This window comes from Halictus rubicundus, chromosome 7 (genome assembly GCF_050948215.1).
Source record: "Halictus rubicundus isolate RS-2024b chromosome 7, iyHalRubi1_principal, whole genome shotgun sequence".
NCBI lineage: Eukaryota > Metazoa > Arthropoda > Insecta > Hymenoptera > Halictidae > Halictus > Halictus rubicundus.
This window is the reverse complement of record NC_135155.1, coordinates 16,622,134-16,639,137: the sequence shown is the minus strand read 5'-3', so window position 1 is coordinate 16,639,137 and position 17,004 is coordinate 16,622,134. Positions and strand designations below refer to the sequence as shown.

The following is a 17,004-nucleotide window of genomic DNA, read 5'->3' as shown; positions in this document are numbered from 1 at the left end:
TGTTCCCGCGTGGAAATTCGAACGGACGTGCCCAACAACCATTGCGACTAATAAAAAATCGTACTCGTTCGAGAGGACGGGGAGGGAGGGAACGCAACTTTTACGGCGCGAGATTTTAGCAATCTAACTTCCCTTTATTCGGCTAGATTGATTCGTAAAGTTTTTTTTTGTTTTTTGTAAGGATGTAGCGCGGTGTGCTTTTAAAATAGGAATTGATCTCATATCTTTAGAAATGACAATTTTCTACTTCGAGTTGGAGTTTTAAAATTTTCCGCGACCCTCTTCAATCAAAGTCGAGCAAGACACTTGTCAGAAACTGTTCGAGATGGATAGTGTATAAGACCTTGACAATATTAATTCAAACGAGTAGGCTGGTTTCTGAATCTGTTTGTTCTGAAAAATCAAGAATTAACCCTTTGCACTCGGCGCTCTTTTCATTTTGAAACTAAATTTTTCGTCCGTCTTAGAATATTTTCATTTTATTCATACGAAACTGATTTCCACGTAAAATATTTAAATGTTTAGTAATCTATTGAATACAAATTTTGTAATGTAACAAATATTTTGTAATATTTTTTGTAATTTCTTTGAAATAATGCCACAATAATTTCTAGTGGTGCTTCAGAGTCACCACTCGAGTGCAAAGGGTTAATATGTATTACAATGATGTACGAAAATATTCTAATCATTCATTCAAGTTTCCTATTATTGTATCCGTTGAGGAAGGTAACGATGTAACCAGGAAATAACTGATTCATTGTTTAACATGGAAAGATATGTTAAACACGATTTGATATTTAGCTGTTTATTTTTTCATCTTTGAAAGTTTGCATTTTCACGTTACTACAGCAAATAAGTTTCATTGTATTATTCATTTAGCGAAGCTAGATTGCTGAAATCTCGAACCGTGGGCCGTCGAATTCCCGGCGAGTTGCATCGCGAAGCATGGTTTTTAAGCATTTCCCAGATGCTCGGATTAGGAGGTGATTTTCGAGGAAATTGAACCCGACGCTGGAACTGTAGAGCCCTAAACGCGAATAACACCTCGATAACAAGCAGACCGCGGATTTTGTTCATGGCGAGAATGAATGGGCGAAACGTAAAACTTAGAAACATCTCTGAATATTGTTGCACTATTTGCTTATTATAGGCGTTGAATGGAACGATACAGTGTCAGTGAATTTCTACTTCTGACATAAAGATCTGCAGTCTGATACTAAGTATAGTATATCCTGATGCGTGCGAAACAGGTGTGCGCGGTATTTGCGGAAAATCTATTCCCAGTACTGTATCCAGTGATTTCCCGATATAAGTCCCTACAAGCCTCTCGTTTAAAGGTCCCTGGAACTGCTAGTAAATATCATCGGAATTGTATCAAACTTGGTATCATTTTAATCAGAAAAACGCCACGAATACGTTGATGAGAGTCTCATGAAAAATAATGAAAAATAATTGTATCAGAGAAAGACATTTTGTCAGTCTTCTTGTCCCTATCCGTCTATATGTCCCGGATTTTGGACATATAGACGAGAGGGTCATTTCCAGCGTGCACTGTGTATTTCAAATGCAACGCTCGGCGAGAACCACAGATTTCGTCTAAGTGTCACTCGGGCAAGGGACTTATATCGGGAATTTACTGTATGCAGTCCATCGCAATCCGTCCGGGTTTCTTAAGCGAAAGTTCTCGCTTCCTGCCGCTGGGAATAATGTCACGTGATTGCGCGATCAGACGTCCAGCTCGTGAATAATCAAGAGGGCGAAATGAATTTCTTAGGACCGAGTCGAGAGTTAAGGCCGATAACTTTCGTCCCACACACCATCGCGGCGGTCACCTTTCCACCCTCGGAAAGTGAATTCTCTCACGTGGCCCGGCGACGCTCGCATATCCTCCCCAGAGAAAATATTCAAGATAAAATCCCCGAGCAGAAGAAAAAAACCTTTTATTGGCTCGCAGCGCGAAATTGGAGTTGAACGCTAAATCTACCAGATTCTCGAATAGATCCGAAAGAAATACACATTGACATTAGGTTTACGGAGCGCTAAAAGCGACTATTTTGCATTACTTTATAAAAATAACAAGAACGTGCTGCCCACATTTCTAGCAATATTTTAAAAATAATAATAAACTTGCTAAACAATTTCTCACGCATGCATGCGTAGATTCTTAATAATTTTAAATTAAAAATATTAGAACCCGCCATCTTTACGGGGTCCGTAAACCTCGTGTTAAGGATTCTCGAATAGATCCGAAAGAAATACACATTGACACTAGGTTTACGGAGCACTAAAAGCGACTATTTTCCATTACTTTATAAAAATAACAAGGACGTGCTGCCCACATTTCTAGCAATATTTTAAAAATAATAATAAACTTGCTAAACAATTTCTCACGCATGCATGCGTAGATTCTTAATAATTTTAAATTAAAAATATTAGAACCCGCCATCTTTACGGGGCCCGTAAACCTAGTGTTAAGGATTCTCGAATAGATCCGAAAGAAATACACATTAACACTAAGTTTTCGGAGCACTAAAAGCGACTATTTTCCATTACTTTATAAAAATAACAAGGACGTGTTGCCCACATTTCTAGCAAAATTTTAAAAATAATAATAAACTTGCTAAACAATTTCTCATGCATGCATGCGTAGATTCTTAATAATTTTAAATTAAAAATATTAGAACCCGCCATTTTTACGGGTCCCGTAAACCTAGTGTGAAGGATTCTCGTATAACTGGTCGTAAAAGTACAGAAACTCAAAAATGCTTTCCCAAGAATTTCTACCGAAATGCTACGAAATGACCCAGTTATATGATAACTTCAATATAAAAACAGCAATTTTAAGATTTCCGGATTTTTTAAATGTCGCATCATGTCGCTTCCCGACCTGCCGTAAATTCCAAAGCCATTACCGCATGCTTGAAATCGTGTTGACGTTAGCTTTACCAAAAATATATAGCATTTCATAAAAAAAAAAAAAAATTGGAGGTCACCTTAATCCCTGAAACGACACTGTGAACGGAAAAAATTGATTAAACGAACAAATAAATAATACGAGCTGAACTTAATAAAATTCAATCGGAGTCTGCCGTGACGAAAGGATTGAAAGCAGCTCTAATTACTCAAAAGAAAATTAAAGCAGAATTAAAAATCATAACGCTTCAACATTGAGATAACGGTGGTCCCATAAAATCATACATCAAAGTCTCGGGCCGTTAAAATGGAAGAAAAGTATACCTACCGATCTTTCCCGAGATCGAAAAGAACCAAAATGTTTCGATTGGGCCTGAGCGGATTCGGCGCACAAAGATACATCGGCGAGCGTGCTGAAAGGGTAACGAAAGTCCGCGTCTGCATTTTGGCGCGGGGAAAGAATTTCTCTGTATCGGACCGGGGAACAGAGCGTCATCAGGCTGCTGGTCGCGCGGGAGGTGGTCCAGGGAAAGTAAAGAGCGGCGAGCCGCGGCCGTATTTCATACGTCTGACGGTAGACAAATATTTTCTACCGCGTGGAAGAAGCAATTCCGCGTGGGTCCGCGCTGCTCAGCCGTGAAGCCCCGCGGCGCGGCGTGTCGGAATCGCTTTCCCACGTCTGCTCGCGGGGAATCCATTTCGACAGTAATAAACCCCCGGATTGCGGGCCACGGCGGAACGTCTGTCGCTGCTAACGATCATTCCGCGTACATTATTCCCCGTTTCATTCTTTATCCCCGGCCGTGCACCGCACCCGCTCCGCTCGCCGGGGTTCGTTCCCCGGCGAGACGCGTCGCGTCGCGACGCCACCGCTACCTTTACGACCCATCCCCGTTTTTATCCTTTACATTCGCCGGCGTCTGCAATTTCGCCGAGTGATTTACCACAGGGTCCACTCACTGCCATGCACTACCAACCATTTGCCCCGAAAACCTCGCCGAAGCTACAGTCCGCGGCAAAAAGATAGGAAAGTTCCATATGTCACCGGAAGAAAATCTGCATTTTAGTAAATCAATTGTATCGTACGCGCGTAGATGGAAAGGATCAGTGAACTCGGCTGTTCTCACATCTTCCTGCTTGGTTACCTAAAACCATGCTAGGTACAGTGAATTCTCGATATATTAAGGGTACCCATGAGTAATCAATTATTTGCAGAGAACTTGTTCTGCCTTTAGTTCTGTACCGATCGTTAAACACGTATTCTTTTACAGTTTTCAACCTGTGTTCGAAATATTCTAATAATCTTTTTTACAACCCTGTATTAATGTCATCGCATACTTTTTCATTTGAATGCAAAGCAAATTGACAATGGCCGGCCCCATACAGCGAAACTCACTGAGGAAAAAATAAAAAAATTGCAATGGGAAGTTTGACCGCACTCGAAAGATGGCAAACAATGGCAATAAATTAAGAAGTGAAAACTTGAATTTACTACAAAGTTTGTTTTAGATTTCGAAACAATTGATTACTCATGGGCCAATATTGCCAAAATTGTAAGGAGGCACCTTGAGTCATATTTGCTTCACAAACCCTGGATTTCTATAAGAGGGGGATTGAAAATTTGCAGGAAAGATGGCAAACTGTCCCTGACAGTGATGGAGACTATATAATAAATTAAGAAATAAAAACTCGAATTTTTACTCTCCTTCTGGCGGGGCCAAAAGAATAACTTCGTAAGAAGATAAAGGATGAAGGAATTTTACATATTGCTTTATTAACACGTTCTTTTCAAGAGACTGTGCTCTTCCTGTTTAATTTTCTTCTCCCTGATACGTTGCAAACAACTTTGTGAACGTTTTATAATCATAGCTGCAAGCTGCAAGTTTCGAGGCTGCGGTACAAAGTCCGCGCTGATTGGTCAGTCAGGTCATCGAGCAACAATAATCTGCACGCGGGCCGAGAGCATGACTATTACTCACGGGAAAAAGTGTCGATTTTCTCCTCGAGCGAAGCCTTACGGGAGGCCGTAACACGGGAGAAAATGGCCGAGCGCGACGATGGAGGATTGCGAGCACGTAGGAAATCACGGGAATCCAATTGTTTCAATTGTCACCGGCGTCGCGCACCGTGTTGTATTAGATAAGGCGAAGTGGGTCGGTGCGAATTATATTCGGAATTAAGCCAGGTAAGAATGACGGTTCATCGAGAGGAACGATCCAGGATTCGAGAGAAACGTAAAATCAATCGGCTGCGGGTTATAAAATAATTTTATTGAATTTATTCTCTCACGGGTGCACGAGCAGTAATCGTTTCAAGTAAGAAAACGACTCGCCGGTATGAAACTGCGCTCGAGAAAAATTGAAATTACTACTGAAATCATCGTCGTTTCTGACAGCTTTTATTTTCGCACTTGTTCGACTTTTTCTCGTGCAAAATCACCTGTAAAACTGGATCACGGAACTCGGGGCGGGATTTACTCAGGAAAAATGAACTGTATGCGTCGAACCACTCGCAGAGCGCGTGGTTTACTTTTTCAAAATTAATGGAGGAAGACAAACAACGGAAACAACATCCCGGAAATCCGGCTGGCAAATAAGGGAAGCTCAAGGGGAAATAAAACTGTTGTACGAGGAGGAGATCTAGAGAAAGGATGGGATCTAGGGAAGTTGAAGGGAGAAGGGGATATGGGAAAGAAAAGAAGAGGGGATCTTGGGAAGGGTTGAGAGGAGAGGATCTAGGGAAAAGAAGGGATGACAGGAGGGGACTTGTGGAAGGGAGGAGAGGATCTACGGATGCTAAGGGAAGGTAAAATGTGATCTACTGAGTGGAAGTGAGATCTACGGAAGAGAGGGGAGGAAAGGATCTAGAAAAAAATAAGTGTGTAGGAGACAAGGGGTAAAGAAGGCATGTACTGAAAATAATTGTTCGAAATAATTCTATTTGTGGAATGTACTAAAAATAGTCATTTGAAACAACATGTTTTCAAGATGGAATAATTATATTCGTTCTCAAACTCACTCTACGATGTATAAACATAATTCCAAATGTAAAAACATGCACGAAAGTAATACGCAAAATTCTCGTTTCTCGTTAAAGATAGCAAAAATGTTGCCGTGAAATCCGGGGTCGGGATAATTTCACTAGGTATTTTTCCCGCTGAACAATATCATACACACAAATCTTCGAAATCGCGTAAACATTTCGAACGACATTTCCATCGATACGCACGCATTTATTTTCATTTAATCGACGCAGTTTGCAAAACGATCTCTGAAAATATTTTCCGCTCCCGATTTTACCCGGTCGAGCTTGGAGAGGATGGCGGGTACTCGTCCGAAAGTATTCGATTCAGGAATTATTCAGAAAGCTGGATGCGCAGACATTAGGCGAGCAACAATGATTCTCGAGCATGGTTCTCGGCAGACACCAGCGGCGATCGAGGCAACTTTCCTCCGCGCGGCGTAAATTCGACGCTTATGAATTCGCGATGCGCGTTCCGACGAGAGGGCGGTCAGAAGAGATGGTCGGAAGATGAAGAGAGAGAGAGAGAGGGGGGGGGGAGAGAGAAGGCAAGGGGAACGACAGCAGCGCAAGCTCGTAAGCTCTAATCGTTTGGGCCAGGGTATTACTACGCGATTCTCGAGTATGCGCTTCCTGCGAAAGCAGCGTAATCCCGATTTCATACTGTTGCATGTTTAACCCGCGTGCAGTGTTTAACGATGCTATCGATCGGGATAACACAGTCTGTTAACGAAGAACGCCCGTGTCGCGAGGGTAAAATGCAAACGATGCATGTTTGAATAGGGCCGAAGGTTCGGCGCTCGATTATACACGGTGTCACGGTTTTCGACACTCGGTCTATAAATACGTCGCGTTATTTGACCCCCATCCGTGTTAACCGAGCGTGGCCTGGAACTTTTATTTCCGTGTGCTACGTCACCCGGTAGGGGCAGGGGGAGAGGACAAAAACGGCTCAGTTCGAAAAAGTTATCGAACGGAACATTCGGGAATAAATAGGTCGTGAAACATTGTTGGACAAATGGGTCACCCGGCGAACATCCGCGCGATACCGTTCGCCTAATGCGTTTGATCATTAAACATTACTTCTACTTCCGGCCGTGTGGGGCAAGACGAGCACCGTGATCTTTGTTTCGATTGTTGTTATATGAGATATTGTTACTGGTTCGTGGTATGATATAATACTGAAATATTAACCCTTTGCACTCGAAGCTGTTTTCACTTCAAAACGAAACATTTCTGCCGACCTAGAATATTTCCCTTCTGTATATATTTTTTTATGTTGTACATACGAAAACGGTGCAATTTACTCGTACAACACTGAAATGCTTAGTAATTTATTAAATACAAACAAATTTAACCATTAACCCTTTTACTGCCAACGACGATATATCGTCGCGTATCCGATGGTGTCTTACTATTCGCATTGCGAGAAAACTATATCTCAAAATAAATTTCCGAAACGTTATAAATAATGTAATTTCATTGCGAAAGAATTGAAAAAATTAGTTTGGTTGTTATGAGCTTTTTTCCCAAAACTTGGCAAATTCGCCAAACTTTCGCTCGGCACTAAAAGGGTTAAATGCATGAGTGGGGTCCGCAAAGGACTCCAGTGTTGGATTTTGTGTTAACATTTTTAGCCGCGCCATTTTTAGTTTGCAGAAATTTTACAGTTTTACAGAAAGTTTACAGAAATAACTTGTTGCTGTAATCAAAGTTCTGCAATCAAGGAATTAGGTAAGTGGGGTCCTCAATGGACCCCATGTATGCATTCATGTTCCTAATATTTAGTTGACCTATGCACTTAAGGGTTAATAATGTAAAAATTATTTTGAATAATAACAGAGCAGTTTTTAGTGGCGCCGTACAGTCGCCATTCGAGTGCTAAGAGTTAACTATGCTCCCCAAGTGCGTGGGAATTGTATTTGTCGGGTGCACGTCTTGCATTCCTCTGAACGCAATGTAATAGTGCGCTATGACATCAATTAAAGTGCAACGCAAATATGGGTGAAACATTGCCGGGGCGGTGTTTCGCGTGACTATTTGCCGGAGATGTGTGCTCGTTAATTAAACCGTCGCCGGTCTACTGTGTGCGCAAACATGTAAAATACCAGCGAAATAATAATACAGTCGATGCGTCGCGCAAGTGGAAACATCGCGGAACGGTCAGACGTCGCGCGGCTAATTGCAAATGAAAGGTCCGGCCGGTCGGTTGTGACGACGTACGACGAAATTTAATTCCGTGTTTTCCGCTTTGCATATAGGATTATTTTCTCCGTGATTGCATCATCATACTCGACTTGTCCCGCGTATTTACATAATGTTCCATTGTTGGAGTAAGCTCGCGGCGCTCGGGAGTCACGAAATTGCCGACTATAATTGTAATTAGAAAGATTATATCATTTCGTCGGGAAGCGGAGCGCCGGGGACCGCCTCCGCGCGTCCTGGCTTGTTAAAAAAAAAAAGGAAAGGAAAGTGGGTCTCGCCAAAATACGAAATCCTTTTGCCCTGCTAAAAAATGGAAATATTATCTCTGCTATTCGCCCGGCTCGAACCGTAGTGGCGCTCCGAAGCTCGCCATATTTATTAATCGACTATTAACATTTCGGTCGATCGAGGATGGACCAAACAATGCTGGAGGATGCGGAAAAAGTGGATTTTTTACTTCACTCTGCTTTATCGGCGTTGGACACGTGTGGACTTTCAGTGATAGTTAGAAACTGTATCAACAAGGGAGGAGAAGAGAAGAACCAATGGAAATTGAAAACTGATAACCGAGTTGAACCGAGAATTGAGAATCGTGAACCGAGTGTGACCCTTAAGTGCATAGGTAAACTAAATATTAGGAACATGAATGCATACATAGGGTCCATTGAGGACCCCACTCACCTAATTCCTTGCTAACTTTGATTACAGCAACAATTTATTTCTGTGAACACATTAAACATAACCTAAATATTGACAGAAGCAAATAGCTGAACTCTCAGTTCACAAATGGCGCGGCTAAAAATGTTAACACAAAATCCAACACTGGGGTCCTTTGCGGACCCCAGTCATGCATTTAAGGGTTAAAGTCACGTTTAGACCAGGTTTATTTGGTTGCGAGAGCGTTTGCGAAAGTGGGTCGTGTTAAATAGAGAAAAATGGAAATATTATCCCTGGTATTTAACCGGCTCTGTTCCGCGAAGCGTTCTGGAACACGGATTATTTATTAGGGGAACCGGACAGGTTTCCAAGGGCTGAGAAAAGCAAACGATACGTCGCAACCGGCTGAGCCCGGGCCGCTTGCATACAGTCGATTCGTGTCGGGGCGAGTCAAAAGCGCGAAATTAATGGGAAGATGGACAGGCAAACGTAATCGGGTCGGCGGGTTAATTCACGCGACCCCTCTCGATCCGTGCCTTTTGAGGCTCGATAGAAACGGGCTTCGGCGTGGATAATCGGCCCGCTAATCTGGCGGTAAGCCAGACGTGATATTCCAGTTGCAAGCACGGCCCGTCGCACGGTATCAAGCCGGACTAATCGAGACTTCAACCGGTTAAGACCCGAAATTCTGTCGCACTAATCGGCCTATAATTTTATGGCAGACGTTATCCCGGCCGACTGGCTCGCTACCGATCCATTTTTCCTCGCTGTCTCGCCAACGATTTATGAAACCACCCACCGAACACCGGACACTTAACCGAATCTGCAGGGCGACAGTAGCAGAAAAGTTTTCCAAACGAAAGATGATCTCTGTAATATCAGAGATGGTCACCTTTGTTTTTGTAAATAGAATGCTATGTTTTGGTGCCTGTTTTCCGATGGCGGCGATTGAGACGAATCCAACGAGGTTCAACATTAAGGTCTTTGAAGGTCATCGAAGGTCATTTATGACTGAAAAGCCGCATTTACAGAAGGTGTTCAAATCGATTACCATTCGTATCAATGCAATGCTGCGATCTTCACGGATTCAGTAGTATTTCTTATCACTTCGGCACTTATCGAATCACATGCTGTAACAATTTACTGTACAAATGTATTCAATTGTACGGTATGTATTTACTAAACCTGGCAATGACACATAAAACCTGACATTAAAACCTGATGAATTTTTTTGTCAAATGACCTTTGCTGACCTTCAAAGACCTTCATGTTGTAGCTTGTTGGATTCGTCTCAATAGCCGCTATCAGAAAACACAGCATTCCATTTAAAAAAACAAAAACAAAGATGACCTTCACATCTCTGAAGCGACTCCACCTAGGAGAAAAAGATTAATTACAGCCACTGTTGTTGCATGCATATTTTGTTCCGAAAACTTTTCTGCTACTATCATACTTTCGGAGTTATTGTAGTGCCCCACCCTGTATATTCCAGTTCTCAGTTCAGATCGCGTGCCCTTACAAAAATAACAAAACTGTGGCTACTCAGATTTCGTTCATTAATGTGATGCTCGAATGAATAGATTTATTCAATTATTTCCAGGCACTCCCACAGTTTCAACAATCGCCAAATAAATGATCCGAGATCACCTATTATGACTTATGTTCTAATTTCGAGTGGCACTGCTTTTAAATTCAGTCCTGATACTTTCCAGAATTCAGACAATCCTATAAAATCGTGACTGAGGCTTACAGAAATATCTATCTTTCTTGCTGGAGGATCTGCGTCAATCGGAAGTAGCGTAATCGGCTGGAAAGAGACGCGGAGAATGGAATTCCAACGTAACAGAGTACACGCAGCAGCTTCTCGACATCATTTATGACGCGTCGAAGCTGCGCCGCGCGACGCGTAATTCTATTTCACCGGGGAATTCCCGGGGCTCGGCCACGGGAACATAAATTCACATAAACACCTGCAGTCTAATTACTCTATCAGTCTCGGTTAATCTCCGGAACAACTCTCGAAACACTCGATTCCCGGTTAATGCTCGGAGCTCGGTTCAGAATAGGGAATTCGATCGATCTCAGGGACAGAGGGTGCAAGATATACAAATGACTGGGAACGTCCTTGGAAATCGGCCAACTGCGTTCGCTGCCGCAAGGATTGTACCAGGTCTTCGACGTTTCATTTAAGTGTTCCCAGTCCTCCCGCGTGCTCGAACCGAACGGTTTTCGTATTCCCGTGTCGTGTACCCGTATATGTGTGTGTGTGTGTGTTTGCGCGTGTTTTTTTTCGCGGCCCTTCGTTCTTCGTTTACGGTCCAGCCATTTACATCGACGCGCAAGCTTTCGTTGCTCGCCATTACTATCGACGGGCAACGAGGTTAATCCCGCTTGTAAACGAACAAATAAATAAATAAATTCGCTCGCGATCAATGGAAGGAAAACGACCGGCCCTCTGCATTCTCCAGCCGCGCGCAGCTATCCGGCTCGTTCCTCTGAAAACACCGGCGCCCTGTAAAATTAACGAGCGAAACAACGTGATCCGTTTCCAGGCTACAAATTTTCCTAGATGCAGGATTTTTCTTGCAGCTCGAAACTTTCCTCGGACGAATTGAATTTACGACGGCATTAGACGTCGCAACACACGCTCGAAGCGAACGACGCGACGCGACGCGACGCGCACCAGTGTCCGCTGAACGATCATGCGAATCTCGTGCAGGACGCGTCGCACAGTGACTTATATCGGGAATTCACTGTATTCTTCGTTCACGAGAAGATGGCGCAAGTTGCCAGGAGAGGGGCAACAGACGATCTCCGTGACCCCATTCTTAATTTTACCTTGAAATGATTTCATCGTGAATCAATGCGATTATTATAAATTTTTTCTACCTGTGGAATGATTTTGTGTTGTATGATTTTTGGTCAAAACTTGGTGAGAACGTGAATGACCACAGAATTTAATTTCTGCTGCAATCAAGAATCTTGTAATTTCGAGTACATTGATCGCTATGGTGTTTACTTTGATCGGAAAGTTGACTGAAGGAGACAGTCTTAAATGAAAACGACGCACAGTGGTTCAGATCGAGGAATTAGCTGTTTATTTGATAGAAAAGCAGCTTGTTCATATCGATTTTTATCGAATGTATACTGCTTCTTAACAGTAGAACTACCGAGCAATAAATGCGACTGACGTATATCGCTTTGTAACAGTGACAAGCCTGTGCCCGTTCGGCCTCATACCACTTTTATTGTAATGTTCTTTTTATAGTAAAATTTCCGATGAAAACATTTTTACAACTTCAGCAATTGTAAAAGAAAAAATTAGGAACCATTTCGACTGGTCCGGTAGTTCTAGTCTTAAATGTCCATGACATTCGAAAACGGTGAAATTAACGAGATTTGTTAAAAATTGTGATTAAGACGGTGTGAAGACAGATTTCAAATACCACCATTTCTTTCAATAATACACTAAATATCATTCATCGTTCGCATGTTATCGGAATTTGTCGGTCATTTCCGGTACCCTGACGAGAAAATGTTTCCAACAAAAATGAACCAGTAATTGTATTTCTATAAAGCTCAATATACAATAATCGGAATAAGAATAGGAACAGGCAGAGAGCGAGAGAGAGAGAGGGAGAGGGAGAGGGAGAGGGAGAGAATTAATGCGTGGATAAGATAGTTATTTTTTGATAATTATAGGTTATTGTAAACCGAGTCCAATTTTTGGCCGTAAGGCTGAATAAAGCAATATCATTATAAAGCTCAATATAAAAAATTGAAAAAAATGTTTGCTTGGCAAAACAATTGAATATCCGACGAACAATGCCACCGTTTCGTTTCCATTCGTTCGCTCGCGCGGCGTTAATTTTTCCCGAATGAGACAACGTTTACCAGTGCACGTTTCGAGTTTCGTCGAGTTGGATCGGCAATCCGTCGTGGGGATCGATCGATCGAAATCCGCGGGTCGCGATAAAAAGTCCTGGTCCCTCGAAGCAGAATATTTCCCCGTGCAGGGCCGAGACGGAATTAAGGAATTCGCCGGAGAAATCCAATTTTCTTCGGGCCGTCCCACGAAAATGAAGTTAGAATTCCGTCGAATTGGCCCGGATAATCCGTCAGTCGATGGCCTGGGGGACGAGCGGGCCACGGTCGATTGTAAAGTCGATGTCGCAGGAATTTCGGCCCCGCGTATTGTGCGACCTCTCATCCCTCGAAAATAACGAGCACCCTATTCGATATAACGTTCCTTTCATAGGGAGATCGGTGGCAGATTAAATGGATCAATGAAATTTTTTCCTTGTCCGGGCTCTCCGCGGTCGCGCTACGCCACTGGAGTCCACGAGATCTGCCATAAGTTACACCCTGTTGTACATTTCCGCGATACTTTGCGTCGCACGGTGGACAAAAATCAACTGTAACATTGGAATTAAAAATCTTCGTAAAAGTGGTCCTAGAGATCCAAAGGCAAGTAATGATATTAAACATAACAAACAAGTTTTAACTATAGCTATCTAACAATTCACGTCTGTCTGGTATTCTTAATTTCGGAAAAGTCTGTTCCTTTTTTTCTTCTCATTGTAACTCCAAAATTGTAAAGCGAAATATGCTCATTTAGCCCATTTCCTGTAGTAGATCTTTTCAAGGTGACTGCAATGTCAAACAACTACAACGTCTCACGACTACTACATCGTCTCTTCGAAATATACCCATTGCTTGCAACGACACTAGAACAATTATCGTGATAAAGAAAATTTTATTCTCAAGGTCGTATTTTCAACATTTCAAAGTGGTCGTCGGTTGTTCGAGTGGGATCACGTATTTTGGTTAGTATAACGTTACAGCGAATGAAGAGACAAATTCATGCATGCATAATATGTTGACCGTCAAACGACCTTCAGAGCAGTAATTCTTCAAAGCGTATTGAAAACGATGTTCGTGTTTCCCGTTCCATTGGCGTAAACACTGAAACGGCTGTGCGGTATAGTAAACTCTAGGAGAACAGATTCTACGAATGTTACGTCGCGGGTTATGGCTTCAGCAACGAGCATAAAATTTATTCGCGCATAGTACTAGTCGTTACCGTCACGCATATGTGACGGCTGTCGCTGAGTGGTCTGACATATTCTTGCCTGGGACGTGATATTTAACTTGGGGATTTTTTAATCAGAAAACTATGACACTGTTAAACTTTTCTGTATACATTTTGTTGTGTTCCAGTAGCGACCATAAATTTTTAGACGAATGAAAAATCACGGTTAAAGTTTACACAGGTCAGAAAGAAGGTACTCGAACAGCCATTAAAAACAAATTGTCATTGTGATTTAAAAATAAATTCACATCAATGGGGGAATCAGCAACCAAAAAAGTACGATGCACATTTCGTACATAGTCAATGGTTATGAACGTACAGTTTATATTTCAGTTGATGAAGCTAGAGGATTTATAGAAATAGAGATAAATGGGATTTATAAAAATTGTTCGGTTTAATGACTTTCGTATTTTGAAGAAGACAGGAGGTTTCAGCTCAGTGTTAATTAGTGGAAGAGGCAGAGCGTTGCTTTGTACCTACAGATCACAACCCTTTCGGGATCAATCAGTCTTGCTTGGTATACAGAGCCGAGGATCCTCAATGATATACCGCACGCGATTTTGATTATTCGAAGGATCGTTGTTAGCAATTTCCGTCGCTGGCTGCCACGACAGCGGCGAATTACCAGGCAGTACGAACGCCACTGGTAGCATGAGAGACACCGGTCGAATATGCTTGAAACATCTCGAAACTCGACGCGCGGTGGAACGTTGAAACGTTGAAACAGGAACAACCCGCCCGTGTTCCCGATTTAGGTAACCGAATTGGCCGTACTTGTCGAGACTGGGTCGTTCTCGATTTTGAAAATTCGTTCGAAATCATGGAGAACAGAGACAGCTGCAATATCAAAATCAAATTCCACGCCCCTCACCAATGCTTCCAACAAACTAAATATAAAGTTAACTCGTGTCAATTTGTATTGAAGTTTCCACTTCATTTTCCAGACGTTCATGGGCTATATAAATACTACAATCTTTCCACAGTGTGTGTACTCGTATGCAATCTTCAAACATGAATACATTATGCAACAACGACAAGAACTCAGTGTGGCTGGCGTTCACTTAAAAAATTGTTTCCATGAAAAATAGTAAAATGTACAGGTTAGTACATTATGCGAGTACATTAAATTGCAACTCGGACAAATTGGTACAAGTGAACACATTGAATCGTCACCTACACAATTTAAAGCAAGTGGATACATTAAATTGGTACCTACACAATTAAATACAAGTGAATACATTAAGTCGTCACCTACACAATTTAAAGCAAGTGAATACATCAAACTGGAACCTACATAATTGAATACGAGTGAATACATTGAATCGTCACCTACACAATTTAAAGCACGTGAATACATTAAACTGGAACCTAGATAATTGAATACAAGTGAATACATTGAATCGTCACCTACACAATTAAATACAAGTGAATACATTGAATCGTCACCTACACAATTTAAAACAAGTGAATACATTGAATCGTCACCTACACAATTTAAAGCAAGTGAATACATTAAACTAGTACCTACATAATTGAATACAAGTGAATACATTAAATTGGTACCTACATAATTGAATACAAGTGAATACATTGAATCGTCACCTACACAATTTAAAGCAAGTGAATACATTAAATTGGTACCTACATAATTGAATACAAGTGAATACATTGAATCGTCACCTACACAATTAAATACAAGTGAATACATTGAATCGTCACCTACACAATTTAAAACAAGTGAATACATTGAATCGTCACCTACACAATTTAAAGCAAGTGAATACATTAAACTAGTACCTACATAATTGAATACAAGTGAATACATTAAATTGGTACCTACATAGTTGAATACAAGTGAATACATTAAATCGTCACCTACACGACTGAATACAAGTGAACACGTTGAACCGTCACTTACACAAGAGAACACATTAACAAACAAGTTCATAGTCCAGTACAGGTACTTTTAACAATTTATTCGTTCGCGGCGCATTTAGAGCGTACGAAAAGTACGGCTCGGAAGCCACGAACACGTTGAAAATTGTTAGCAGCTTCTTACCTCTTAAATATTCTAAATTTTCCTTTTTACGTGTGAAAGTATCGCGGGGGAACGTGGTCCAGAAGTTTGTTTGCGGAACGAAGTGCACACCTGCGTATCGTGCGTGCTCGAGATAAAAAGGGAACGGTACGCTGCCGGATGGCGATGTACCGCCGAGGAAAAGCGCTACGGCCACGTTCGCGTAGCATATGAAATATCAGAAAACGCGCCAGTAGCTCGAGTAACGATGCACTCGCGTAACAATGCTTCATACGTCGATGCACCTGCTTCGCAGACCTTTGTTTCGGTTAACGACGTTGTTGCGTGCCACGACGATTTCGAGTCGTTGCTCGGTTGTTCTGGACCAATCGGGGAACGTTCTCCGCCGTGTGTCGTTGCCGCCACACAGAATAACCGATTACAGAATCGATGCGTTCGCAGGATTTTGATTACACTGATCCAACTATTCCGGAATGAAACGCGGAGTCGTCTAGATCGTGTCGTCTGGATCGAGATTTTATTCATAAGGAAGTAGTCGGTCGACCTGCACACTAACAAATTCTGGAAGGCTTGATGGAGTTGGTAAGATTATGGGAACTCTGATGCTTTAGGATCACTTGTTTGCACGGTAACATTATTCAGATGGAAATAATTCAGGCTGTGGGGTTGAGTGGTTCTAGAAGTAGCAGTTGAAAAATAAATAAATACATGAATGTCTACTATCCAGTTTAACTCTAGGATATATTTATAAATGTCTGCATACAATAAATGCTGATTTTATATTAAAATAAATCTGTATAAAACAGTTGTGTAGTAAAACTTTAGGAATTCATTTAAATATATTTATATTGATAAATTTAGTAGGATTAAATTAAATTTAATTAGATACGCGGAAATAATGTGTAAATAAATAGGAAGCTTGGTTTACAGTAGAACCTAGCGCTCACAAAATATTACATAGTTCTCTAATTTTATATTTATTTGCACAGGTTAATATCGTTGAATTTCATCCGATCTCAACATGAAAACTTGAACGATCTTTAACAATATAGTAGAACAGACTTGCGAATAGAGCTCT

At 41.6% G+C, this 17,004-nt stretch overlaps 1 protein-coding gene across 2 annotated transcripts in view; it reads left to right on the top strand.

Annotated features, from left to right (window-relative positions):
• Positions 1–17,004, top strand: part of Kek5 (leucine-rich repeat, immunoglobulin-like domain-containing kekkon 5 protein) — a 710,928-nt gene that overhangs the window by 307,819 nt on the left and 386,105 nt on the right. The window lies entirely within an intron of this gene.